Genomic DNA, 25,995 nt, shown 5'->3' with positions numbered 1-25,995 from the left:
GGTGTGAGTCCCCATGTCCCTGTGTGAGTTGGTGTGAGTGTCCATGTCCCTGAGTGACCTGGTGTGTGTCCCCGTGTCCCCGTGTGACCTGGTGCCTGTGTCCCCGTGTGAATTGGTGTGTATCCCTGTGTCCCTGTGTGACCTGGTTTGTGTCCCCGTTTACCTGTGTGACCTGGTGTGAGTACCCGTGTCCCCATGTTAGCTGGTGTGAGTGTCCGTGTCCCTGAGTGACCTGGTGTGCATCCCCGTGTCCCTGTGTGACCTGGTGTGTTTCCCCGTTTCCCCATGTGACCTGGTGTGCATCCCCGTGTGACCTGGTGTGCGTCCCCGTGACCCCGTGTGAGCTGGTGTGAGTGTCCGTGTCCCTGAGTGACCTGGTGTGAGTCCCCGTGTCCATGTGTGACCTGGTGTGTTTCCCTGTTTCCCCGTGTGACCTGGTATGCGTCCCCGTGTACCCGTGTGACCTGGTGTGAGTCCCCGTGTCCATGTGTGACCTGGTGTGATGCCCCGTGTCCCCGTGCTGATCTGATTTACAGCCCCCTCGTGTCCCCCTGCTCACGGACAATAGGAACGGACAGGGAATTAATGCCGACTTCAGCCCCTGCGTAAAGCCATTCCTGAAGCTGCCCCAACACTTCTGATGACCCAACGTGCCGGTTTCTCCCTTCACCTCTGCTTCACTCGAGCCTAGAGTCCATTGTTTCCCACGAAACCCGTTACGAGTCACCCACCAGGAACCAGCCTCCCCCCACGCCCCAGCGGGAATACAGACATCCACAGAGTCCTCACCCTCTGCCTTGACCAAGGCTTGGACACCGCTGTAGGCATGCACTCAGCCATGGGCGCCCACCTCCTGCCCTCCCCGCCTCTGGATCTTAGGCAGATTCCTCAAGTCAGAGCGACCGTATCCATCTCATCAGCAATCACAACGGCACGTTAGGGTGTGGAAGGATGGGGGGGGGGCGTTTCCACAGACCCCTCAGCCATCACTAGAGCCCCCATCTCATGCCCCGGTCACAGCCTGTGTCCTCTGGCTGCAAACCTCACGAGTAACACTTACGGCTCTGTGATGCCCGGGTTACACTCACACAGGCCTGAAGATAACGTGATGTGATGTGAGCCCTCTCGGCACAATTATTCATAACGGCGAGCAACGTCACGTCAGTCGTGCCCGACTCTCTGCAACCCCATGGACCACTGCCCACCAGCCTCGAATAGTAGGGTGGGTTGCCGCGCCCTCCTCCAGGGCATCTTCCCCACCCATGGATCGAACCCATGTCTCTTATATCTCCTGCCTTGGCAGCCTGTTTCTTTCCCATGAGCGCCCCCTGGGAACCCCATTAATAAACATCAGAGTTTATTAACGATGTGGGGACACACCTACCGAGGCCTCCATGGGGGACACTGTCCCCCTTGTGGAACCCCCCGCCCCGTCCCGGGTCCCCTGACTCACGTAGCTGCAAGGAGGGTGGCTGTCCTAGGTGAGCAGGCTTGAGCCAGGCGCTGGAGGAGGACCCTCCCGGCCCCCTGCAGAGGGGGGAAGTCCACACAGAAACGGGCGGAAAGACAGCTTCCCCGTGTCTCCCGGGGACCCTAGCGCCTGTCCGCCCACCAGCCCTTCAACGGACAGAGTCCCCAACCCTCCAGGGACACAGCGGGCCGCCTGTTAACGGTAATCTGTCAGCTGAACGCTTTAATTAAATGCGCAAACTGTTACGAAACTCTCGGAGCCCGAGGGCAGAACCGTCAGCGATGGAAAAGCTTCCTCTTTTTCAAGGTGGGGTCCCTGGGGAGGTGGTGCTGGTGGATGAGTTCCCCAGAGGGGATTTTACGCATTTTCATAGTACCTCTTTTCAAAACAAGCGTAAAACAAAGTAAGTCTCCCCGAAACAGATTCAGGAATCACTTCCTAAGAGTGGCTAGTTGATGATGAGAAACTGCAGTACGTTGGAATGAGGCTTTGCAGGAATATATTTAATACTAGTTTGTTTTGGAAAAGCTGCTAAATAGGAACTTTTTAGGAAATCAACCATAAAGAAAGCTGAGTGCCAAAGAACTGATGCTTTTTTGAACTGTGGTGCTGCAGAAGACTCCTGAGAGTCCCTTGGACTGCAGGGAGATCCAACCACCCCATCCTAAAGGAAATCAGACTTGAGTGTTCATTGGAAGGACTGATGGTGAAGCTGAAACTCGGATCCTTTGACCACCTGATACAAGGAATTGACTCATTGGAAAAGACCCTGATGCTGGAAAAGATTGAAGGCAGGAGGAGATGGGGACAACAGAGGATGAGATGGGTGGATGGCATCACCGACTCAACAGACATGAATTTGAGCAAGCTCTGGGAGTTGGTGACGGACAAGGAGGCCTGGCACGCTGCAGTTCATGGGGTCACAGAGAGTCGGATGCAACTTAACGACTGAAGGACGACAAAAACATAGACCCAGACCTGGGATGGCTAGATCATACGGTGGCTCTACTGTTAAATGTTTGAGGATTAGATACACACAGAGTGAGATCCATGTGTGCTGGGGAATATTACGCAACTGTGAAAAAGGAAGGCGACTGTGATACAGGCAACAACAGAGATGAACCTTCAGGATGTGATGCCCAGTGAGAGGAACTCACAAAAACACGGATCCTGTGTGATGACACTCACAGGCGGTCTGACCTGCCTAAGCCACTGTGCCCACTGATGACAGGATTGTATGACACACTTAAGAATCTGTTCTTAAAAATCACACTGAGAAACAAAAACAAAATAAAATGATATAAAGTAGCACGAAAAATAATTTGAAGAACGTAAAATATGGCTTTGTGGTTGTGTAGCAGCTCAAGTGGAAGAAAGCGAAAGCGTCAGTCTCTACGTCGTGCCTGACTCTTTGCGACCCCGTGGACCGTAGCCCGCTCCTCTGTCCGTGCGATTCTCCAGGTGAGAATACTGGACTGGGTAGCCATTCCTTTCTCCAGGGAATCTTCCCGACCCAGGGATCGAATGTATGTCTCCTGCACTGGCAGGTAGATTCTTTGCCGCTGAGCCGCCAGGAAAGCCAAGAAGGGGGAATAAATCAGGAGTTTGGGATGAGCAGACAGACTCCACCACGTATAAAATAGATCAACACTTGAGTTCCTGCACAAGAAATTACATTCAGTGCCTTATCATAACGTATAATCTAAAAGAGTCTGAGGCAAAATCAAATCACATAAGATTACAAAAAGTTGTCAAGATGAAATATAAAAGAACTTCTGACATTGGGTAGGGTGGGGGGGAAAGGGAATTTCTACACTGATTCTGGCGTGAGCTTTTGGTCCGCTGTGCAGAGCGTGGGGGCTCCAGGCCGCTACCCGAGCAATGTCGTTGGGGCTGCCCTGGGCTTGGAGATGACCCTGGGTTGTCCAGGTTGCCTCGAGTCACCTCGGGGTCCTTCTACGTGGTGGAGGGGAGGCAAGACTCTTAGTTGCTCAGTCTTGTCCAGCTCTCTGCAACCGCATGGACTGCAGCATGCCAGGCTTCCCTGTCCATCACCAACTCCCAGAGCTTCCTAAAACTCGTGTCCATGGAGTCGGTGATGCCATCCAACCATCTCACCCTCTGTCATCCCCTTCTCCTCCTGTCCATGACCAGAGATCAAATCCACGTCCCGTGCCTGGGGAAAGTCCAAGAAAGCCCAAGGCGGGGACTTTTCTAACCTCGACCTTCTCCGGTGACCACAGAGCAGCGTGCCAGGCTGTGAGACCGTCCCCGGAGTGTCCGGGGCTGGGCCCGGCTTTGTCTGTGTCGGGAGATGACTCCCGACAAGCACGAAATGTCAGGCCTGGGAGCCGTTGGCAGCGTGACTGCCCGGGACCTGCAGGCTTTCGCGTGTCTCTGACCTTGTGTCCGGCTTTCGCTTCTGGACTCAGGGAAACAGAGCACTTTCCAGGCGTGTGCTGGGTGGAAAGAGACTCCCAGGTACACACTGAAAGCAGAGTTGATTTCTTTATGCTCCTGCGGAGACATCCCCCTCCTCAGACCGCGCCGACATCCCTCTGCGGCTGGGAAGATGAGTTTGACGGATGCCAGTGGTTTTAAGCTCCCTTCCTTCCTCCCTGACCCAGTTCATGGTCCTCTGTTGCAGCCCCGCAAGGAACGTGAGCACTGATAACTTTCTTTGTGCACGTGAAAAGACTTTCAAGATTCACAGCTAACGCATTAAGTTTTAAAGGAGGCATGTGCTTTTCCAACACACTGTGAATCATGCGCCCTTTTAAGATACAACTGCCGGCTGACCGTCGTGAGGGTTCTCAGGGCGTGGTAACTCTTTCAGGAGAAATACGCTCCATCATTCACTGAAACAGCCCGTGGAGAAACTGTACGCAAAGACTAGGGAGGGACTTGACAGGTGTCCAGTGGTTAAGACCTCGCCTTCCAAGGCGGTGCAGTTTCGATCTCCCGGTCTGGGAGCTCAGATAGACTTTTGGCCAAAAAAAACCAAAACATTAAAACAGAAGCAAGACTGGAACAAATTCCATAAAGCCTTTAAAAATGTTCCACATCCAAAAAAAAAAAAAAATCTCTGAAAAAACGATGGGGAAAATATCGTAATATTCCCATCCTTTTTGCTTTAAATCTTTTTTTTTTTTTTAAGTTCACTTTACTGCCTTCTCTGTGTGAACTTGTCTTTCATTTTTACCATTTTTGCAGAGTCTAAATTTAATGTCTTCAAAATCTACCTTGGCACATCTTTTATCACCTCGTCCAACTCAAGACAACAAAAATAGGCGTTAGTGTTGACACGTCGAGATGGTTTTCGCTTCCTGTAGCAGCAGAGGGCCGATGTGCTAAAAGGTTTCTTCCCAGTGAGTGGTCCTCGGGTGCAAACTCATCAGAGCAGCATGAAAATACTGTGCAGCTTCATACACAATAGTTTGTTGGTGTTCGGCCGCTCAGTCGTTTCCGACTCTTTGCAAACCCGTGGACCGCAGCACGCCAGGCCTCCCTGTCCATCGCCAACTCCCAGAGCCTGCTCAAACTCATGTCCGTCGAGTCGGTGATGCCATCCAACCATCTCATCCTCTGTCGTCCCCTTCTCCTCCCACCTTCAACCTTTCCCAGCATCAGGGTCTTTTCAAATGAGTCAGTTCTTCCCATCAGGTGGCCAAAGGATTGGAGTTTCAGCTCCAGCATCAGTCCTTGCAGCGAGTATTCAGGGTTGATTTCCTTTGTGTAAAAGAATGTGTTGGATGTTATTTAGTCCCTGGAGGAGGTGAATCCCAGTCCAGATCTTCCAATGCATTTAATGAAAAGGAAGATTTGCACAGCTAAAGGTTTATAAAATCCTGCACCTGGCTTCTCAGGTGTCTCGGTGGTAAAAAAAAAAAAAAGACACCTCTTCCAGCCAATGCTGGAGACGTAAGAGATGCGGGTTCCATCCCTGGGTTGGGAAGATCCCCTGGAGGAGGAAATGGCAACACACTCTAATATTCTTGCCTGGAGAATCATATGGACAGAGGAGCCTGGCAGGCTACAGTCCACAGGGTCACGAAACAGTCGGACACGACTGAGTCACACACACACACACACATATGCAGCTAGTATGTCAGTTAAGCATCTATTAATTTCTTTACTTTTTTGAAGTATAGTTGATTTACAATGTTGTGTTAATTTCTGTTGTGCAACAGAGTGACTCATTTACACACATGTATACATTCTTGTTCATATTCTTTACCATTATGGTTTATGACAGGGTATTGAATATAGTCCCCACGCTATACAGTAGGACGTTGTTCATTATCCACCATATATACAACAGTTTGCATCTGCTCAGCTCAAACAAGAATACTGGAGTGGGTTGCCATCTCCTGCTTCACTGTTCATTCATATGGGATTGCAACTGTGTGTTGAAATGCTAAAAACATTCAAATGAGGAAGCGTGACTTTGCGGGCATTTTTCACAAGGAAACCTGAGTCGCAGGGGGCTTCCCTCGTGGCTCAGATGGTAAATTGTACGCTACGTCTATTCTGTCCCCACGGAAACACTCAAGTACACCACCCCTGTTGTGCTAAGTGAAATGATTCAGAGAAAGACAAATACATTGCTTTTGTATGTATGTAGAACCTAAAAAAATATGCAGTACGAGCAATACAGACAACTGCTGGTATGTAGAACCGAAAAAAATTATACAAATGAGTTTACAAAACAGTCAAGCCAAGCAGCTGCTGCTGCTAAGTCGCTTCAGTGGTGTCTGACTCTGTGCGACCCCATAGACGGCGGCCCACCAGGCTCCCCCGTCCCTGGGATTCTCCAGGCAAGAACACTGGAGCAGGTTGCCATTTCCTTCTCCAATGCAGGAAAGGGAAAAGTGAAAATGAAGTCGCTCAGTCGTGTCCGACTCGTCGCGACCCCATGGACTGCAGCCTCGCAGGCTCCTCCGTCCATGGGATTTTCCAGGCAAGAGGACTGGAGTGGGGTGCCATGGCCTTCTCCAGTCAAGACATGGAAGCAAACTAAATGTCCATTGACACAGGAGAGGTTGAAGAAGATGTGGTACGCATTCACAACGGACTATTACTCAGCCATAAAAAAGAATGAAATTTGCGGCGACATGGACGGGCCTAGAGATTGTCACAGGCTTCCCTGATGGCTCAGTCGTTGAAGAATCCGCCAGCCAATGCAGGAGATGGGGGTTCGATCCCTGGGTGGGGAAGATCCCCTGGAGGAGGAAATGGCAACCCACTCTGGTATTCTTGCCTAGAGAATCCCATGGCCAGAGGAACTTGGTGGGCTACAGTCCATGGGGTTGCACAGCGTTAGACACGCCTGAGCACGCAACTTAGCTCATTCTGCTTCCTGCGTCATTCATGAAAAAAAAATCTCCTCTTTCAGCCACAATTCTTTCTCTCAGCCTTGGGTTATTTGGAAACGTCCAGCCTTTGAAGGATCGTTAGCCCGCCTTTAGTTACCGGTTTCCAGCCTAATCCCATGAGGATCAGACTGCGTGTCCCCAATGTGTTTCATCCTTTGAAATGTATGAGATTTGCTGCAGGCCCAAGAGATGTTCTGTTTGGGAAGTGTGTGGACATTATCATTATGTCTGTGGTGTCTGCATGTAGCTAGGGAAATCTGGGGTAGCCTGAGATGAATGGCTGTCCGTGTACTGTTTTTCATGGTCTCTGACCCTTGGAGTGCATACGTGCGTTCTCAGCGGCTCGGTCATGTCCGACTCTTTTGTGACCCCGTGGACTGTAGCCCGCCTGGCTCCTCTGTCCGTGGGATTCTCCAGGCAAGAATACCGGAGTGGGGTTGCCATTTCCTCCTCCAGGGGATCTTCCAGACCCAGGGCTTGAACCCCCATCTCCTGCATAGGCAGGCGGGTTCTTTACCACTCAGCCGCCTGGAGGATCCTTGGATTAGGGACCACACCTCAAAGGACTTTGTGCTGCCAAAAGGATCTTAGAAGACTGTGCTCTGTAAAGACTATTTCCAAAAATAAAATAAAGGTCATATTCTGAGGTCTTGGGGGTGACAAGGTCCCCAGCTGAACTTCTGAGGTGCACATTTCAGCCCCTAACAGTCCCACGTCTAAGTCGGCGGTGTTTTGGCGTTCCCAGGTCGGCAGGATGCCTGACGGACTAGGCGTCTGGTCAATCTGTCGGTTTCCCGCCGGGTGAATTAACACGAGACCTTTCTCTGTGCTCTGACCATCTAGCTGCACTGTGGGCTACGAGCCACTGAAGACGTGTGCTCTGCACACTTTGAATCTGAGGCCCCATCTCCAACAACCAAGAGGCGGGGCCCCTCGGTGGAGAAGGGCTGGGTTTCCTGGGTGACAAGAGGAGACCAGGGGCTGATGGTTGAGAAGGTGATAAGATCGTAGGAAGCAGATGTTTATCTTTCCGTGAAGGGCATGACAAACATCACGTAACACCTCGGGGCGCTGACGGCCGAGGACCCTGGGTTTCCCACCGTGGTGGGAAATCAAAAAAAAGTTGACCCTGTCCGTCCTGATACATCTGCTGAATCTCTAAAGACATAACAAAAGATGTCTTCACTTTGGCTCTGACCACAACATTCAGAATCTTCTTGGTTAGATTGGGGGGGGGGGCGGGTGGGAAAGAAATGGTTCAGACAGGAAAGCATCTGCCTGCAATGCAGGAGACCTGAATTTGATCCCTGGGTCGGGAAGATCCCTTGGAGGAGGAAACGGCAACCCCCTCCAGTATTCTTGCCTGGAGAAATCCGCATGGACAGAGGAGCCTGGCGGGGTACAGTCCGTGGGGTCGCAAAGAGTCAGACACGACTGAGCGAGTTAGCGTGCATTTCTAAACTTTCTAACAGAAACGTGTGCTGACTAATACTCACCAAAGCATCTTTGTGTTTCCTTCTTAAAACCCTGCTCCATAAAGTGGTAGCAAACTGCCACGCTGCTGACTTTGCACTCAAGACAGTGTTCTGATCGCTTAGGTCTCAATAAAAGTCGAGGGGATTGGACTACCCTGGTGGTCCGGTGGTGAAGAATCCGCCTGCCAATGCGGGGGACACGGATTCGATCCCCCCCGCCCGGGGCGACTAAGCCCGTTTGCCAAAACTACTGATCCCGTGTTCCAGAGCCTGTGCTTTGCAACAAGAGAAGCCCGCACACCACAACTAGAGAGAAGTCCCTTCCCGCTGCAACTAGAGACAGCCCACGCACCGCAAATGAACACCCAGGACAGCCAAAAAAAAAAAATAAATAAACATCATTTTTTTTTTTTTTTTTTAATTTGGGGAGGACAAAGGAAGGGAAAAAAAACACACGTCCGCACAAAGACTCGTACGGGAGAAGAAAACACGTTCTCTCATGCTCTGGGCCCCTGTAGGATGAGCCTGGGGGTTTGCCATCCAGGGAGGAGAAACAGGCTCACACTCTTCGCGAGGCAAGAGGCCCATGGGATGATCCCCAACGGACCCTTGAGAGAGCCCCGCTCCGTGGTTGCCGTGGTGACGAGAAGCGCCACACAGTATCACCGCATCCCAGTGACTCAAAAGCATCACAGTAGAGTCCTGGATGCTTCCGTTTTCTGGACCCACGTGGCTGCCCGGGACAACGGGTATGCCTTGCGAGCGTCCACACCCACAGGAGTGGATACAGGGAGGGATGGGGGAATGGCTGTGACCCCGGGGGGCCCCAGTCTGAGGAGTAAAGGGCTGGTCACAGAAGCCAAGGGGCGTGATCAGCTGTGGAGGCCTGAGGCTGGGGGAGCTGGTAGGACCCTGGGATTCAGGCCAAGCCATGAGAGGCACGGTCAGCTTTAAGTCAGGCCTCGGGGACCTGATGTAATCCAGGCGAACTGCTACCAAACCAATACAGTGAGTTTTCTCTACAATATCCATGCGCGTGTGGGTGTGTGCACCCAGTTGGGTCTGACTCTCTGTGACCCCATGGACTGCAGCCCACCAGGCCCCTCTGTCCACGGGATTCTCCGGGCAAGAATACTGGAGTGGTTTGCCAATTCCTTCTCCAGGGGAGCTTCCTGATCCAGGGATGGAACTCGCATCACAATATCCATGCATGCATGCCAAGTTGCTTCAGTCATATCCAGCCCTTTGTGACCCCATGGACTGTAGCCCCCCCCAGCCCAGGCTCCTCTGTCCATGGGATTCTCCAGGCAAGAACACTGGGGTGGGTTGCCACGCCCATCTCCAACACAATATCCATATATGTGGTCAGTTACTGGTCCAGATGTTGCTGTGTATGTATTTTTTTTTAAAGGCGCGATTCACATTTAAGTCGTTGAACTCTGAGCAAAACAGATGACCTGTCGTAACACGGGTGGGCCTCGTCGAATCAGTTGAAAGGTTTTGGAGAAAAGAAACAGGTTGTCTGAGGAAGACAGAATTCTGCCTCCAGACAGACCTCAGATGCAACCTACAACATCATCGCTTCCCCGGGCCTTCAGACTACTGGTCTACCTGGCAGAACTGGGACTTATCACATTCCACCACGGACGTGAGTATGAACAGACCTCGGGAGATGGTGAAGGACAGCGAAGCCTGGTGTGCTGCAGTCCACAGGGTTGCAAAGAGTTGGACACGACTGGGCGACTGAATAACAACAGATCTTCCACACTCATAAGCCTTTTCCTTAACCTCTGTCTCTCATCTCTATGTATCTACCTATCTAGCTACTTCATATAAGTATATACATCTACAGGGCTTCCCTTGTGGCTCAGACAGTAAAGCGTCTGCCTACAATGCAGGAGACCCGGGTTCGATCCCTGGGTGGGGAAGATCCTGGAGAAGGAAATGGCAATCCACTCCAGTACTCTTGCCTGGAAAATCCCATGGGAGAAGCCTGGTAGGCTACAGTCCATGGGGTTGCAAAGAGTCGGACGCGACTGAGCGACTTTACTACTTACTATATACATCTATCTATCATGTATTTATCATCCATCTTGTGTGTCTATTCATCCCCATCTAACCATTCATGATCAATTTATCTATCATCTGTAAATAAATACCGATCTATCTATCTAATCATCCATCATTTTAATACTTGCGTTAGCTTTGGAGCTTCCCTGGTAAAGAATCTGCCTGCCAATGCAGGAGACGTGGATTCTATCCCTAGATTAGGAAGGTCCCCTGGAGGAGGGCATGGCAACCCACTCCAGTGTTCTGGCCTGGAGAATCCCATGGACAGAGGAGCCTGGTGGGCTACAGTCCAGTGGGTTGCAAAGAGTCAGACATGACTGAGCATTAGCCTTCTCCAGAGCAACAGAACCAATACCACATATATTAAAAGGAAACAGCTGTGATCAGGGAGACTGAGAAGTCCCAGGATATGCTGTCTCTAATCTAGAGACCCAATGGGCCAACGTTAGGACTCCACCAATCCTCAAGACCAGAAAACCATCATTGAGCTCATAACCAATGTGTCCTTAATTTACCCCGTGTCCCGTGACGGAGTCACAGAGCCGGTTTAACGTTAAAGACCAAGGACTGCTGATATACCCATTGTATGGATTTCTAGACCGAGGCTCGGGAGAGCTAAGGACACCCTCTCAAGAGCCAGCTAGACCCGTTTTGCTGGTGGACACCTCTGGCCTGTGTAGTTTTATATTTATAGAAGCTCTTTTTGTGTGTGTGTGCAGCGTCCTTGTGATGAGAAAGTGGTGTTTTTCTCGTTTGATGGAAGAGGAAATTGAGGTTTAGTCATTAGGTCACGGGGTGGCCATGGTCAGACACACAGCTGGGGATGAACCTCAATCTGTGGGGGAAGAAGCAGAGTCCCGCCAGCCTCACCAGACGGACGCACACACCTTCTCACGGTGAGGCCGGACCGTGATGCTACGGGTGGCCCCCGTGGTCCTCCCCTCCCGCCTCCACGGCTTCCCAGGGGGTCGGGGCCTGTCTACAGATCCATTCTCACGACGGAGCCCCAGACAGACAGGTGGAGGCGGTGGCTTTGGGTCAAGAGTCAAGGGCTGCTCTTGGTCACACGGCACTGGACGCCGTCCAACTGACACTGATTTTCTGGCCGCTGTCCCGAGTATCAGCGTCCCTCAAAACCATGGGCTGCGTCCGCCCACGAGCTGCGGCTATTTAAAGCAGGCCCTGCGGCGGTCAAGTGCTCTTGGCCGTGGGTGATCAGGCCGCCCCCGCCCACTGGGGACACTCAGCGCTGTCTGTGGCTGTTTCTGGTGGCCGTCACCTCCGGGAGGGTCTCCCAGACTCCCCATGTCGGAGAGGCGTCCAGCCCCAGGTGACAGTAGTGGTGAGTCTGAGAAACTCTGACCTAGCTCCAGTGATTTCATCGACTTATATATGTATCCATCATTATCTACCATCTAACTATCACTCATCCATCTCAGAATCATCTAAGTGTCTATAGACCTATCATCTATCTTCCATCCATCCATCCACCTACCTGTTATCATGTATCATTTAACTATCATCAATCCATCTATCCGTCTTTCTGTTCATCCATATCTATCTATCCATCATCCATCCATCCGTTATCATGTATCATTTAACCATCATTCATCCATCTATGTATCATCTAAGTATCTATATCTACCTATCACCTATCTTCTATCTAAAATCTATCCATACACCTACCCAACTGTCTTTTGATTCATTTGTCTATCTGTCCATCTATTCATCCTTATCTATGTATCGATCCATCCATCCATCCATCATCTCTCCACCCATTCGTCCACCCATCTATCCATCTACCTATTCATCCATCTATCCATCCATATCTGTGTATCATCATCTGTCTATCATCCATCCATCCATCCAGCTATCCATTATGGTCTATCATTTAACAATCACTCATCCATCTATGTATCATCAAAGTGTCTATATCTACCATTCATCTATCTTCTATCTAAAGTCTATCCATGTCTCTACCCATCCGTCTTTCATCCACTTGTCTATCCGTCCATCCATCCAAGTGTATGTAATATCTATCCATCCATCCACCATCTCTCTTCATCCAATCGTCCATCCATTTATCCATCTTTCTATTCATCCATGTCTATCATCTATATATTTTCCATCCATCTATTATCATCTATCATTTAACTATCATTCATTCATTTTTGTATCATCTAAGTATCTATATCTACCAATCATGTATCTTCTATTTATAATCTATCCATGCCTCTACCCATCTGTCTTTTCATCCACTTGTCTATCTGTCCATCAACCCATGTGTGTGTCTATCCATCCATCCACCATCTCTCTTCACCTAATCGTCCATCCATCTATCCATCTACCTATTCATCCATATCTATCTATCTATCCATCCATCCATCCACCTATCTATTATGATCTATCATTTAGCTATCATTCATCCATCTATGTATCATCTTAAATATCTATGTCTACCTATCATCTATCTTCTATCTAAAATCTCTCCATGCCTCTACCCATCTGTCTTTTCATTCATTTGCTATCTGTCGAGCTATTCATCCTTATCTATGTATCTATGCATTCACCTATCCATCCATCCATCCATCATCTCTCCACCCCTTCATCCGCCCATCTATCCATCCACCTATCCAACCATCTATCCATCCATATCTATCTACCATCTATCTTTCTATCCCTTGCTATCTACCATCCAGCACAGCACTTCACAACTGGGGATGAGTTGAGCACCCCCAGGAGCACCGATGACAAAGTCTGGACACACGTGTTTGGCGGCTACCGCTTGGGGAAGGGAGTGCTCCAGGCCCGTGGTGGGCGGAGACTGTGATGGGACACTGCTCCACACCCCACCGCGCACAGGACGGCCCCCATCAGGCCCCCAATCTGGCCCCAAATGTCCACAGTGCTGAGGACAAGGAAGCTGGCCTGGGTTGTGACCCACTGGGTGTGATATGACAGACTCTGAGTTTCCATGACAACGCTATTGGGAGGTCCCTGGAATGTGAACAAGCCCCCAGTGTCCCTCGATGTCCCAGCCTATGTGGTGGGGTTGGGTCCCTGTTTAACCAGGTGGGCGTCCATGAACTGCAGTTAGATAGACCCCCTCAGGCTTCCCAAAGAGAGAGAGGGCAGGCAGCTCCGTCCAGAGTCTCCAGGGGAGAGTCCTTCCCGCCTCTTCCAGCTTCCGGGGGCTCCAGGCATCTGTCCCTGGGCTGGTGGCTGCCTCCCTCCCGTCTCTGCCTCCGTCTCCACGCGGCTTCTCCTCTGGGTCCGTGTCTCTCCTCTTCTGTGTCTTATAAGGACCCTGACCCTGGGTTTAGGGCCACCCCCATCCAGGAGGACCTCATCTCAGACCCTTCACTCCATCATCAAAGGGTCTGCAAAGCCCTTCTGTGCAAATAAAGTCCCGTTCCTGGGTTCTGGGGGTGAGGACACGGATGTGTGATGGACGGGCCACAATTCAGCCCTCGACACCCGGGGGAGCGATTATTTCCATTGCTCGGGACTATCTGCATTTCAGCCCCTAAAGCTGTGTCTCACCTTTGAGTTTTTTCAGGTAAAACGAGACTGCTGGTCACCCCACGCTCAGCAGCTGGACACTAAAGGGGGGTGGAAAGGACACGGGGCCGGTGCTAGGTGAGTGGCGAGGAGGCGTTGCAAGGAGCTCCGTGCACACCTGGTGAACACAGGTGAGCACAGGTGAGCAGCAGAGGCGTGGACGGGCAGCTGGCTCTTGCTCAGCGGTGGTGAAGCTGGACGTCCGGGGTGGCAGACAGCTCCAAGGATGAGCCATGAGAGCCCCGCAGATGTCAGCCCTCACCCCACCCAACCCCGGGAAAGCCCCGGCACGTGGCCTGGGGTGATGGTTCCCCCTCCGCACACCCCCTCCCTCCCCTGAGCCTGAGGACCAAGGACCTGAACACTAGGGAAGTCTTCTGACGCTCTGAGCAAAATGGAAACCACTTTCAGGGTTAAAAAATTAAAAAAAAAAGAGGATCTGAGGCTCATTGGTGTGCCGGGCTCGGGCAGAGATCAAACCCTCTGAGGTGGGGTTGCTCTGGACACACGTGGCCTGTTCACAGTTCTCGGGGAAAGTGTGCTTGGCCGTCTTGCAGACCCATGAGGGATTTGCCAGTGTGATCGAGAGTGAAGCCAGAATTTGGCCAGGTGTCCCCAGGAATCTCGCTTGCCCCCCCATAAGCTTTCTGTTGCCTAATATTTCCTCTGTGCCCCAAGTCATTTCTTCCCCAATATCTTCTCTTGTCCCCCCAAATTAATAATATATCTGGACCCCAATAATGTCTCTGGTCCCATCATAAACTTTTGGGTTCCACAATAGTCTCTCTGGTCCTGAGTATTCTTTCCTGTCTCCCAGTAATCTCCAGTTCCCAATATTGTCTCTGGCTCCCAATAATATCTTGGGCCCCTCAATAATATAGCTGGTACCCCAGTATTCTCTCTGCCCCCCTCAATAATGTATCTGGCCCCTCCATAATATTTGAGTTCCCCAATAATTCCTGGTCTCAAATATCCTCTCTACTCCCCCAGTGATCTCCCTGGTCCCCCAAAGTCTCTGGTCCCCCAATAATGCCTCCGCTCCCTTCCTAATATTTGGGTTCCCCAATCATCTCTCTGTCCCCAAAGATTCTCTGCAGCCCCCCAATAACCTCTCTGATCTCCCAATAATATGTCTGGTCCCAAATATTTCCTCCTGATCCCCAAAATCTCTGGTCCCCTAATAATGCCTCTGATCCCTCCCAAATATTTGGGTTCCCCAATCATCTCTCTGTCCCCCAAGATTCTCTCTGGCCCCCCAATAACCTCTCAGTTCTCCCAATAATGTGTCTGGTCCCCAGTATTTCCCCTGATGCCCAAAGTCTCTAGTGCCTCAATAATATCTCTGTTCCCTCCATAATATTTGGGTTCCCCAATAACCTCTCTGGCCTCCCAAAGGCTATGGCCTTCCAATATTCTCTCTGTCCCCCAATAATCACTCTGCTTTCCTGCCCCCCAATAATATTTTGCTCCCCAGTTTTTTCTCCAGTCCCCAAAGTCTCTTGTCCCCCAGGAATGTCTGTGCTCATCAATATCTTCTCTGATCTTCAGTAAGCTTCCTGAGTCCTACACTTCACTCCTGTCTCCAAAGCATCTCTGGGCCCCAGTATCCTGTCTGGTTCCCCATCCTCTCTCTTGTGTGATCCACTTCAGTGAACAGCAATGTGGACAATGGAGGTGGAAATGGCAACCCACGACAGTGTTCTTGCCTGGAGAATCCCATGGACAGAGGAGCCTGGCGGGCTACAGTCCACGGGGTTGCAAGGAGTTGGACATGGCGGAGTGACTAAACAAGGACAAAAAGTGTGGACAGAGAGTGATGTTTTCACAGATAAGCCCGGTTGCAAGGCATCTCATGACCTGACAATCACAGTCTGAACCAGGGGGGACTTCCCTGGTGGTTCTGTGGTCTGTTCTCCCAATGCGGGAGGCCTGGGTTCAATCATTGGCTGGGGAACTAGAGGCCACATGCTGCAAGGAAAGCTCTCACATGCCACAGTTAAGACCTGGTGCAGCAAATAAGTAAAGGAATATTAATAATTAATTTTAAAAAAAGCCACAGATGGGAGGGAGGCTGCACAAAGCCAGCATCCCCGGTCCCACTCCGGTGCCCAGAGCCGGCCGTCCATCATTTGCATGGCTGTTTAGAAATGGCAAGGGCAGTGTTTATTTAGAAGGGAGCCGAGCTTGGGAAGGAAATCAGCCACCCGTGGCGGGGCCAGGCACCTTGTGGTGTGAGGATCTCAGCAACACCCGTTCTGCTGGCTTCCTGTGAGCGTGACTCAGAGCCTGCAGGAGCCAGCAGGCTCGGCAAACACGCGGGCAGACAGTGTGTACGGCCTGGGATGAGGAAGTCAAGGGTGGGGGTGTGGCGGCGGGCAGCTGCCTCCTTCCTCTCTCTCTTTAAAATGGATCTACAGCTCACTGTTTCAAAGTAGGTGATTCACTGGCGTTCGGTGCATTCACCGCCTCGTGTCAACACCGCTCCTACCTCGTTTGAGAACGCTTCCACGATCTCCATGCAGACACATATTTTAGCATCAAGAACAGCCTGTCAGAGAGAAGGCTCAGATTCCCCACACACGAGCAATGCTTATCAACATCACCTCCACCACCACCGCCATCACCACCAGCATTACCACCACCACCATCATCACCATCATTATCACCTCCACCATCATCACCATCAATCACCATCATCATCACCACCTCGGCTATCATCACCATCGTTATCACCACCACCATCATCACCATTAGTCACCATCATTGTCACCTCCACCATCGTCTCCATAAATCACCATCATCACCACCTCCACTATCATCACCATCACCTTCATTATCAACACCACCACCAGCATCATCACCATCATCATCGCCATCACCATCATCAACCCTTCATTACCATCACCATCATCATAACCACCACCATCACCACCACCACCATCATTATCACCATCACCACCATCACCATCATCAACACTTTTATTACCATGACCATCATTATCGCCACCATCACCACCATTGACATCATCATCACCACCACCCCATCACCATCATCACCATCATCATCGCCATCAACCATCAACACCCACATTACCATCACCACCATCACCATCACCACCATCACCACCATCACCATCATCATCGACATAACCATAAATACCATCACCATCACCACCATCATCATCACCATCACTACCACCATCAACACCTCATTACCATCAGCATCATTATCATCCCACCAACCATCACCATCAACACTACCATCACCATCATCATGACCATCACCCACCAACACCATCATCACCACCATCACCACCATCACCATCATTATCACCACCACCATCACCACCATCACCATCACCACCATCACCATCATTATCACCACCACCATCGCCACCATCACCATCACCACCACCATCACCACCATCACCATCATCACCACCTTCATTACCATGACCATCATTATCATCACCACCATCACCACCACTGACATCATCATCACCAACAACACCATCAGCATCATCACCATCATCATCGCCATCAACCATCATCAACACCCACATCACCATCACCACCATCACCATCATCATCGACATAACCATAAATACCATCATCATCATCACCATCACTACCACCATCAACTCCTCATTACCATCACCATCATTATCATCCCACCAACCATCACCATCAACACTACCATCATCATCATCATGACCATCACCCACCAACACCATCATCACTATAACCATCATTATCACCACCACCATCAGCATCATCACCATCAACATCACCACTACCACCACCATCATCACCATCACCATCACCATCATCATCACCACCACCATCACCATCATCAACACCTTCATTACCATGACCATCATTATCACCACCACCATCACCATCATTGACATCATCATCACCACCACCACCGTCAGCATCATCACCATGATAATCGCCATCAACCATCATCAACACCCACATTACCATCACCATCATCACCATCACCATCATCACCATCATTATCACCACCACCATCATCATCACCACCATCACCATCATCAACACCTTCATTACCATGACCATCATTATCACCACCACCATCACCATCATTGACATCATCATCACCACCGCCACCATCAGCATCATCAACACCCACATTACCATCACCATCATCACCATCACCACCATCACCATCACCACCATCACCATCACCACCATCACCATCACCACCACCATCGCCATCATCCCCAACATCATCATCGCCATCACCACCATCACCTTCATCATCATCGCCATAATAATAAGGCAGTGTAGACCATCAGCTGGCTAGATGACCTTGAGAAGGTCACAGAGTCACTTGCTGCCTCAGTTTCCCCGTGTGCAAAGAGATGCCAACAACATTCTCAGAGGGACATCACGACGGTTCCAAGAATCCACCTGAACACCTACAATGACAGCCCTACGGGGAATCCTGCAAGGATCAGGATGAAACCCTGAGAATGAAATCAACTGGGGACTTGCCTGCCACCAGTGTTGAACATATAGGTGGATCTTACTCAGTCTTCAGAACGATCCCTTTAGGCGATACTGTTCTTATGGAACTTCTTCTTGTGCTTTGCGGCAGGGGTCCATGAGCAAGTGAGGGACTCAGAGTGCGGATGTTTGGGCTGGGCCCCAGGTCTTGACTTCTCCACTGCACCTTCTCTCTTCCTCTGATAGGATGAAGAGGGCAAGACTTCAAGGAGAATTTATTTCAGATGTATTCAACCCTGGTGCCTGCGAATGTGGCCTTATGTGGAAATAGAGTCTATGAAAAGGTGATTAAGATATAAGTTAAGATTAGCCCATTAGGGTAGGTCCTAAGCCAGTGTGACCAGTGTCCTTATGAAAACAGAAGATGCACAGATGGACACAGAAACACACAGACCGAAGATGGCTGTGTGAAGACAGAAGTAGAGGCTGGACGGGGGTGGCCACCAGCCCAGGGACGCCTGGGGACCCAAGAAACTGGAAGAGGCAGGAAGGACCCTTCCTTGGAGCCATCAGAGGGAGCACTGCTCTGCAGAAACTTTGATTGTGGAGTTCCGGCCTCTAGAATGTCAGAGGAAAAAGTTATGGTGTTTTAATCCACTCAGTATGTGGTCATTTGTTATGACTGTCCCAGGAAGCTAATTCAAAGGAACTGACTGGGAACCAGCCTCCTCTTTTGTTTTGCCTGTTCATTCATTCATTCATTCATCTATCCATCCCAATTCACCCACTCATCCATCCATCCATCCAACAATGTATCCATCCATCCATCATCAACCCATCCATCATCCATCCATCCACCCATCTATCCATCCATCATCCATCCATCTATCTATCCATCAACCCATCCATCCATCCGTCATCCATCCATCCATCATCCATCCATCCATCATCCACCCATTCAACCATCCACCCATCCCCATCCACCCATCCATCCATCCATCCACCCATCCATCTACCCATCCATCCATCTGTCCATCCAACCACCCATTCATCCATCCACTCACTCACCCACCCATCCATTCATCCATCCATCCATTTACCCATCTGCTCATCCATCCAACTATCCATCCATCCATTCATCCACCCACATATCTGTCCATCCATCCATCCATCCATCTATCCTTCCATCCATCATCCAACAAACGTTAACTGAGCCCATGCTGATTCATTCTGGCCCCTCATTCACAAGGCCACAGCCCACACATGCATCCCGCCCATTCATTCCCAGTGTCTGTGACTGAGGAGTTGTCTCTGCTTCTACTCCACCTGCCCACCATCCTGCTGGTCCACCCCTGCCCCAATTGCTCAGGTGCCTGTGACACAAACCTAGGAGACCCATGCCCCCAGCCACAGGGTAACTCGGAGGAGCCTGCAACCCTGGCCAATGGGCCTGGTCCACGGTGGTGACCGACAGGGAGGCTGGGATCCACATCTCGTAATCCGCCCACTCCCTCCATTCTCTTTATAGCACAGGATATTACAAAAGACGCTTCCTACACTTCCCGTTTTGTCAGTAACAATGCCCCTTATTGGAGCCCATGCTTCCTTCATTCTTGAGTGGGTAATCCCATGGTATGGGGAAGATGCAAAGGGCTCACGCTGGGGCCCTTTGTGTGGACACTTGAGTTCAGTTCAGTTGCTCAGTCGTGTCCGATTCTTTGCGACCCCATGGACCACAGTACACCAGGCTTCCCTGTCCATCACCAACTCCCAGAGTTTACTCAAACTCATGTCCATCGAGTCAGTGATACCATCCAACCATCTCATCCTCTGTCATCCCCTTCTCCTCCTTCCTTAAATCTTTCCCATCAACACGATCTTTTCTGATGGGCCAGTTCTTCACATCACGTGGCCAAAGGATTGGTGTTTCAGCTTCAGCATCAGTCCTTCCAGTGAATATTCAGGACTGATCTCCTTTGGGAGTGACTGGTTTGTGTGAACAGTGGGGTCTAAATCTCGGACCATTTGAAATGGAGCAGGATGCTATGGTCATTGCCCACTGAACGCCCCCCCCCCCACCAATGTCCTCTGCCTGCCTTTTGTCTGTGGAAAACTTTACTCAAAGAATAAGTTCAATCAGAGAAGTAGGAAATGCAGAAACAAAAGAAAACAGTCAAAGGAGACTAAATAATAATAATGTAGTCATTACACTGGAGAAAGCTGAGTGCCGAAGAATTGATGCTTCTGAACTGTGGTGCTGGAGAAGACTCTTGAGAGTCCCTTGGACTGCAAGGAGATCCAACCAGTCCATCCTAAAGGAAATCAGTCCTGGGTGTCCATTGGAAGGGCTGATGCTGAAGCTGAAACTCCAATACTTGGGCCACCTGATGCGAAGAGTTGACACATTGGAAAAGACCCTGATGCTGGGAAAGATTGAAGGTGGGAGGAGAAGGGGACGACAGAGGATGAGATGGTTGGATGGCATCACCAACTCGATGGACATGAGTTTGAATAAACTCTGGGAGTTGGTAATGGACAGGGAGGCCTGGCAGTGCTGCAGTCCATGGGGTCACAAAGAGTCGGACACGACTGAGCGATGGAACTGAACTGAGTCATTAAACATAGTCAAGGACCTTTACTTCTTTCTCAAGGGCTCTATATTCTGAAACATATCCTGTGAGCTGTCTTATAGATACTAGAACGTCAGGGGGAGAGGATAATTGCATGAGGACCGGACTTGTACCCAGGACATGAGCTTGCACCATTCCGAGAGTTGGCCGCAAAGAAATGGAAACAAGTGCATCCCTGGAACTGAAGATGAACTATACGTAAAACAACCAAGATGAGGCTGGTGGGAGCACTGATGACCAATATGAAAATGACTGTTAGGGATGACGGTGCTGTTTCAGCATGTAGAGCTCCCTCCTTCTGTCTACAAAAGCTCTCACCCCCTGCTTGTCAGAGCTGGGGGGTGGGGAGTCAGCCTCTGGACAGATGTCCACCACTCTCTGCCACCCGCTCCCCACCCAGGTGCCAGCATCTGAAATAAAGCAAACTTTCCCTTCCACCAGCCTGGCCTGTCTCTTGGCTTTTGAACAGCCAGCAGCCACCTTCTACACCCTCTTTCAGTAACACATTGCCCCGCCCAAAGGATGCTCGTTTATCCCGTAGCCATGATCTCAGCGTATCACAGGGTCTTCTCTCATTTTCATTATTGATGTGCAGGAAGAGGAGCACGCGGCTAAGCTTGAGACGTGGCACAAAGTGGCCCAGGGGGCCCTGAAGCAGCAGGTTGTCACCCTGAGACCCAGGGTGGGGGGCGGGGGGGGGAATGTGAGGTGGTCCTGCTTCTCCTCCGAGCCCCGTGGCTGCACTCGTCCCGCCACCGTTGTCTCGTCCTTTCCCTGGTGGTCGTGAACGGGGGAGGGGGGGGTCGTGACTCTGTCCCCCAGAGGAGGTTTCGCTGATGTCTGGGGACAGTTTTGCAGGTCACGGTCTCTGGGGATGCTAGATGCCTCTGGTCGGTGAGGACCACAGATACTGTTTAACAGCCTACAGTGCAGAGGACAGGCCAAGAATTATCCCGTCTAAAGGGCCAGTATTAATAGTGTGAGCTGAGAAACCCTGTCTAACCATGACAGTCTTCTGTCTCTCTATCTCCACACCCACCTAGCCTTCATCTATCACTATCTCTCTATGTATCTGCAACCCTACATACCTATGATCTCTATCTATCTATCTATCCACCTATCTGTCCACATATCCATCTATGTATCCATCTATCATCCATCTATCCATCTATCCATCCATCTATCCACCCATCTATCCATCTATATATCCAACTATCATCCATTGATCCATCCATCCATCCATCTATCCATCCATCTATCCATCTATGTATCCAACTATCATCCATTGATCCATCCATCCATCCATCTATCCATCTATGTATCCAACTATCATCCATCTATCCATCCATCCATCCATCTATCCATCCATCTATCCATCTATGTATCCAACTATCATCCATCTATACATCCATCCATCCATCCATTCATCCATCTATCCATCCATCCATCCATCTATCCATCTATGTATCCATCTATCATCCATCTATCCATCTATGTATCCATCTATCATCCATTCATCTATCCATCCATCCATCTATCCATCAATCTATCCATCCATCCATCCATCTATCTACCCGTACATCTATCCATCTATCCATCCATCCATCCATCTATCCATCTATCCATTCATCTATCCATCCATCTATCCATCTATCTATCTCTCTATCCCTCCATCCATCTGTCTCCATACTTACCTATAATCTATACCTCTCTCTATGTCTTCTATCTATCCATCTATCCTCCCTCAATCACCCAAATTATCATCTGTCATCCATCATTTATCTATATTTTTCTATTATGTATGTGCTATCTATGTCTACCTATCTATGCAGGCATGCATGCTTAAGTCACTTCAATCATGTCTGACTGTTTGCAACCCCATGGACTGCAGCCCGCCAGGCTCCTCTGTCCATGGGATTCTCCAAGAAAGAATACTGGAGTGGGTTGCCATTCCCTCCTCCGGGGGACCTTCCTGACCCAGAGATCGAATCCGAGTCTCATGCATTGGTAGGCAGATTCATCTACCATTTTTTAATCTATCCCTGTCTGTCAGTCTATCATCTGTGCATCTATCTCTGTCACTTATCATCTGTGTATCTATCTACAAATCAAAAAATTCACCTACTTGTCTATCCAACTCTCAGCTGTCAATCTGTCCACTATCTATCAATCAACAGATGATTTACCAATCACCTGTCTAATTTGTCTGCAATCTCTTTGTCTGTCTGCCTAGCATCTATTTATCTTCCAGACCCAGGGATCGAACCCACATCTCCTGTGTCTCCTGCATTGGCAGGCAGAACCTTTTCTGCAGAGACAACAGGGAAGCTCTGAGTTCCCTGCATGGCTCAAGAGCAAACCTGGTCACCAGTCACCTGTCAAAGCATGCCTTTCCCTAAGAGAAGGCAGGCCCTGCATCCACGTGTCCATCTGTCCAGCCAGGAGGGGATGGAGGACACGGCTGCAGGATTCTCCTTGGAGGCTCCCAGCGCGGACCCTGGGGGCCGTTCTGGGGGACCCCACCCTGCACCCCATGTGTGTGCTTATTTGCTGGGTCAGGGCTCCTTGAGGTGTGGTGTTGGGCCTGGGAAAGGTCTGTGGTGGGGATGGGTCATCTCCTGGGGGAGGGCGGATGGGGGGCCTGGACAATTTCCCACAGTCAGGGATCAGGATAAGGTACCAGAGGGGAATGGGGTTCCGGGTGTCTTACCCACTCCTGACTCCCAGACAGGGGAGGGGCGTTGGGAAGGAGGCCATCTAGTGGACACACCCACAGATGGAGGCTCAGAGAGGCTGGGCCAGCAAGGAGGGGCACCCTAGGGACCCCCCCTCTCCGTCACTAACTCATCACTCCCCGCCTTCCCACCTTCATCCCTAAGATGATAACACAGGCCTCAGTAGGTTTGCGAGGGGGTCCCAGGTGACCTCTAAGGGCTGGTATTGCCCCTTCGCACCACCCCCCGCCCCCCGCCCGGCCCCCCGGGGTCCGTGAGGCTGAGTGGGGATGTTTCACAAACCACAGCAGATGTCCGGAGGGTCGGCCCAGCCTCCAGACTCGTCCCACGGCCCGGTTCCTCCTCCTAGAGGCGGGCAGGGGTCTCCAGGATGCGGGGACCACATACAGGGCGTGCACCCCCTCCGGCCCCGAACGCTGGCCACCGCAATGCACGGCTCACCCCGCCCCTGAAAACGAAACCGCGATTCTTGCAGCTCCTGGAGGCGTTCTAAATGGAAAGTCCGCGCTCACGTCCGGCCCAGGTGCCCATTCCAATCCAACCACTCAGCGCCGCATCTAAAGGGGGGGACGGAGCACGCGGGCCCCGCCCGGCCTCGGTTCCTCTGCGCTCCTGCGCCGGTAGCAGAGGGGGCGGGGTGCACCTTCTGGCCCCCACGCAGAAGACACGACAGAAAGCAGAGAAGGGGGGGGGGGGGAAACCCTCTTTGGTTTGGAAGCAGAACCATTACGCTGCGTTAATTCCTCCTCGCCAGGCGTGACCCTAAGCGCACAGACTCCCGATTTGCACCGCCAGGAATTCCCAGGGCAGAGACCAGTGTGCACGCGGCGCCTCACTGCTCCCCAAACTGGGGGTGGTTTATAAAATGCAGCTTTCCAAGGAAAGAACCCGCCTGCCGAGGCAGGAGCCACAGGAGACGGCGGGGTTCGGCCCCTGGGTGGGAAGGATTTGCCTGGAGAAGGAAACAGCAACCCACTCCAGTATTCCTGCCTAGGCGATTCCGTGGACGGAGGAGCCAGGTGGGCTACGGTCTGGATTCGCAGTTTCTGGGTGAATCGGGGCCAGTGAGGTGATCTCAGGGCTCACGGGGGCCCCCCAGCGGCTGGAACCCTCCCCGACGCAGCCCTGTCTCCGTCTCCTAGTCGTGCCTGGCCACCTTCAGCGCTCATCTGTGCACCAGTGAGTTTTCCTGGAGTTTGCACCAGGAGACTGCATTCAAAGCATCTCCCCGCCAAGTGGTCGCACCTGCAATGCAGGAGCCGCAGGAGACCCGGGTTCCATCCCTGGGTCGGGGAGATCCCCTGGAGACAGGCATGGCAACCCACTCCTATTCTTGCCTGGAGAATCTCCATGGATAGAGGGGCCTGGCGGGCTGCCGTCCGTGGGGTCCGCAAAGAGTCCGCGCTCGCACGCCCTGCCTGTCTGAAGCTTTTCCTGTCTCCTCGGCGCCCCTCACCCCCGAAAGAGGAGGACGCACGCAGCCCTCCTTCGCAGGCTCTCACCCCCGTAAAGTCCTTCCCCGGCGGCGCCCCGGGTTCCAGACAACGCGCGTAAGTCAGACACTGGACGTACCTGGAAAGGCCGATGATGCCCGTCAGCAGTGTGGACGCAGCCCGGGGCTGGATCCGAACGCGCGGCAGCTGTGCGTCAGACCGAGCCTGGCGTCAGGAAGCCTCCGTCCCGCCGCCCCCGAAGGAGCCTGGGGTGGGTGTCAGGGCGCGACCCGGACGCCCGCATCGCCGCCGTGTGGGGCGCGCACATTGCGCGCGGGCTTTGCACGCTCGGCAGATACAGAGCCTCTAAAGGTACCCCCTCCCCGGCTCCGGGCTGCCGCCGTGGAGACCCAGGGTAGGTGCAGAGGAAACCCGTTTTGAAATTTCCTTATAACCGTCTGATGGTCTGCAGTCTCCTGGCGTCCAAGCCCGCCGGGGCCCCTCCTATCAGCGCGCGCCCTCGCCCGGGGGCGGGGTGCAGGGGCGGGAGCTGGGGTGCGGCCCACAGCCGGGCCCTCGTGCTGGCTCGTGCCGGGCCCGGGGTGACTGCTTGGGGCAGACGCAGCCTCTCCGAGAAGGTCTGCAGCGTCCAGACGCGCACAGACCCTGCAGACCAGGCGGGCGGGGGTCGCGGTCCCTACGATGCCGCCGGCAGTGACCCGCAGTGAATCCCAGACCAGACAACTCCTGACGATTTTTATTTAAAAAAAAA

The 25,995-nt window shown here is 51.6% G+C and overlaps 1 protein-coding gene across 4 annotated transcripts in view; it reads right to left on the bottom strand.

Moving 5' to 3' along the window:
- P2RY8 (P2Y receptor family member 8) overlaps positions 1–25,720 on the bottom strand; it is a 54,752-nt gene extending 29,032 nt beyond the window's left edge. For 2 of the 4 annotated variants that reach the window (XM_061136166.1, XM_061136165.1), the window contains exon 1: positions 25,363–25,720. The gene's annotated coding sequence lies outside the window, so the exon portion shown is untranslated. Of the gene's footprint in view, positions 1–1,453; positions 2,695–25,362 lie in introns of those variants that run through there. The other 2 variants (XM_061136167.1, XM_061136168.1) reach the window with 1 other exon arrangement.
- Between the last annotated feature and the right edge of the window lie 275 nt (positions 25,721–25,995).

The sequence above is a fragment of the Dama dama genome, chromosome X (assembly GCF_033118175.1).
Source record: "Dama dama isolate Ldn47 chromosome X, ASM3311817v1, whole genome shotgun sequence".
Taxonomy (NCBI): Eukaryota; Metazoa; Chordata; class Mammalia; order Artiodactyla; family Cervidae; genus Dama; species Dama dama.
The sequence above is the reverse complement of the archived record's forward strand: the minus strand, read 5'-3'. Positions and strand labels throughout refer to the sequence as shown.